The sequence below is a fragment of the Austrofundulus limnaeus genome, unplaced genomic scaffold (genome assembly GCF_001266775.1).
Source record: "Austrofundulus limnaeus strain Quisiro unplaced genomic scaffold, Austrofundulus_limnaeus-1.0 Scaffold52, whole genome shotgun sequence".
Taxonomy (NCBI): Eukaryota; Metazoa; Chordata; class Actinopteri; order Cyprinodontiformes; family Rivulidae; genus Austrofundulus; species Austrofundulus limnaeus.
In genome coordinates, this window is record NW_013952454.1 from 1,622,794 (window position 1) to 1,626,204 (window position 3,411).

General features: G+C 38.8%; 1 protein-coding gene across 1 annotated transcript in view; it reads right to left on the minus strand.

Moving 5' to 3' along the window:
* creb5b (cAMP responsive element binding protein 5b) overlaps positions 1-3,411 on the minus strand; it is a gene marked incomplete at its 3' end in the record, with an annotated part of 35,153 nt that overhangs the window by 26,770 nt on the left and 4,972 nt on the right.

The window sequence follows — 3,411 nt, forward strand, 5'->3', positions numbered from 1 at the left end:
CTACTGCTCAACGAAATGCCTCAAAAAAATTTAGGATTATATTTCAGACATTTCATTTTGACAAGATGAATTTTGGCACATGTTTAAATCTAAACACCATATCCTATTGTGTTTGCATGTTGAGTTCCGCTGCATGTTAAAATAGTGATATGCCCAGTATTTGTAAGATCAAAAGATGTCGCCCATCCATTTTCTTTGACTGACATTTTCACGAACAGGTTGAAAGTCAGTCACAGGGACACACAGAGAGAAACACCAACACCTAAGGCCAATTTAGAATTACCACTTGATTCAACATGTTTTTGGACCATGTGAGAACGCCATTACCCCAAAACTCATACAAGAAGAGTGTTCAGTCCATACAGAAAAGCTCTAGATCACAGATGGGCAACTGGCAGCCTGTGGGCCATACGTGGCCTGCCAGTGACTTCAATCTGGTCCATCAATGAAACCCCCCTAAATTTAATGTATTTATTTATTTTTACTTATAAAAAGTACTCAAATCTACGAGCTGCTTTAAGAGAAGTTAAGACTAAAAAAATGTTTTATCGAGAGGTAATCTGTCCACAGAATTTTTAGGCAAACCTATGTGTTTGCTTAAAGACACTGCCATGAAGGATTTTACTATAAGTCTCAACATGTTGCACAAAGCTAAATATGAGAGGTTTATTGAAGTCACAGGTASATAAACAGCGACTTTTTACCAGAACCACAACCACACAGGCGTCTGAACTCGAAGCATCTTATGCCGCTGCACTTCAGCCCGCTAAAGTATTTGTTTTTTGTTTGCATCAAATGTTTTGTATTAATGTTTATTAAACAAGAGTACAACTGTTATGCATTTGAGCATGAAATATACTGCAGAGTATGTTGGTTTAATAAACATATATACACTTTTTTAAAATTGCAGTTTTATTACATTTAGGGTAAGTGCAGCGCTTTGTGGCCTTCTGCTAGACACAGCAAAAAATTGTGTCCCTTTCCGTTATTTAGGTTGCCCATCCCTGCCCTAAATAGTTTCAAACTCAGGACCTTGATGCTGYGAGGTAACAGTGACCAGCTGTGCCATCATTCAGTTCTGAACAAAAGCAGAATTAAAAGCCCATCCTTTGAACATATGTACATCGCCCATCATCTTTCATGTTTTAATCTTAAATCAGCTGAGAAAGGACAACATCAACCATTATGGTCAAATCTTGTAAACAACGTTAGGCACCATATCGTGCAATATCGTAACGCCTTGTGAAATGAGTTCATGCTCAGAGTATGTTTTGACTAGGACTCTCAGCTACATCAAACTTTAGCAAACTTTAGAGTCAGACAATTTTGGTGTCGCTAAAGTTGATGAGCTGTGGCAGCTCTTTTGAATTGTGCTGTGTCATCTTTAATGGGGTTGACGCCAACAGTTAATCAGTTGTAGGTGTACATCCAATGAGTTCTTCTGAAGGGTTCATTAAAATCAACAGATATTCAGCTAACGCTACAAACAAACAAATAGGCACTGGCAACAACATCCTCGTCTCTCAGTATCGGTGCCAGGTAATAATACGTGTTAAAGGGATCCCCGATTAGTTGTAATATTAGACTTTATTTAACTGTAAAATAAAGACTGTAAAAATACTGTAGGCTGTTTAGTTTTTATAATTTTTAAACTAAAATTTAAAAAATATATTACATGGACGGAGCCATTTTATTTACATGCAAAGCATTTTGGATAAATGATGATGTGGATAGGTCCTTGGAGCGAGGATGCTAGCGAGCTTTATCCACCCTGAAGGTTAATCTTGGACAATATCTGATGATCGACTCTTTTAAATGAAACCAGAGAGCGTTGACAGAGAGGAGAAGGTAGAAATGACTCAGCCTGGAACTGAAAATATGGATGGAGGACCTCAGTTTAGCTTGTTTGTCGCACTAGTGCTGAGCTAATACATATAAGTCAATATAGCATCGACGCTAGCGCCAAGGCTAACAGGCTAAGATGAGGTTCTTCTTCCATGAAGCAGCTCTGTTGTCCTCCATCAATGTGATGTGGTGCTACTAGAGTTTAGGTTTAAAAATCAAGGTGAAGATGAAGAAGAGCTGGAAACATGTTCGGACTTGAATACCTGTTGGTTTGGAGCTCTGTGTGACCTGCTGGTGCCAACCGGCTGTGATTTCTTAGACCACAGACTTTGTTAGCTCCTCGGGGATTAATGACTCCTCGCACATTGAGAAATGTTTACCACTGGCCTGCGACCACTCCAGCAGACACACTAAGAGCTCTGTCACTGAAACAATAACGCAGTCTGAAAAGCCCTCATAACTCAGAGCCTCTCCGCCTCTGTCTTTTAACCAGAGCTTTAATCAACGTTTATGACATCCCTTTGTCTCTTTATTGCCAATATATTTCCTAACCAATCCAAACATTATGCTTCCAGAAGAACCGACTATTAAAGGTCGGAAAGAGCCGATACAGTTTGGGTCAGTGACCTACACTAAAGCAGATTTGATCTATATTATACTAAGTCTTTTATGATTATGCCTTTGTGGAAGGATTTTAGGTAAGTTCACCTTGGGATGAAAAGATACTGTGATGATGTTTTGTGAAAGCAGATGCAGAAAGTGAAAGAGGTGACACATTTATAAACAGCACTTTAAAAAACAGTATTTCAAGTCAAAAATAGAAAGCAATTATTCAGATAGTATTTTCTGTGTCTAACTTTTTTTAATCCAAAATGAAGACACATGAACAAAGAACTCATTAACAAATATTGTATCAACAAGTCTTTTGGTGATTTGTGCTTTGCAGTTTCATAAAGTTAATCTCTGTGTTTCTTGGGAAAGTGCATATTAGAAAGATTTGACCTTACATAGACTCAAATGAGCTATGTTATATAGGGACACATATAGAGAGAAACGAGACAAACAACCATTCATTCTCTCAGTCACACCTAGGGACAATTTTAGAGTTACCAATTAACCTAACAGTCATGTTTGTGGTCTGTGAGAGGAAACCAGAATATCCAGAGAAAACCCACACATGCACAGAGAGAACATGCAAAYTCTACCCAGAAAAGCCGGGGTTCGATCCGGCGACCTTCTTGCTGAAAGGCAACATGTCAGATACCAGTTTTTCTGAATATACCGAGCACTTGACTTGGAACGTAAACGAGGGTTATTCAACTGGCGGCCCACGGGCCGGATGTGGCCAAAATTCAACCCTCCGATTGGTTCATTCATCTCTTAAGCACAAACCACTGGTTGTCTACTTTAATTACTCTAAGTTCTTTTAGTTAAACATAGACATGTTTGGTATCTACAGAAATGTCAGAATCTTGGCTAGAAGCTGGTAAAAACAATGGGCCTCATGCAAGAACCGTTCGTACGCACAGATTTGTTCTTAAGTTGTGCGTACGAGTGATTTAGGAG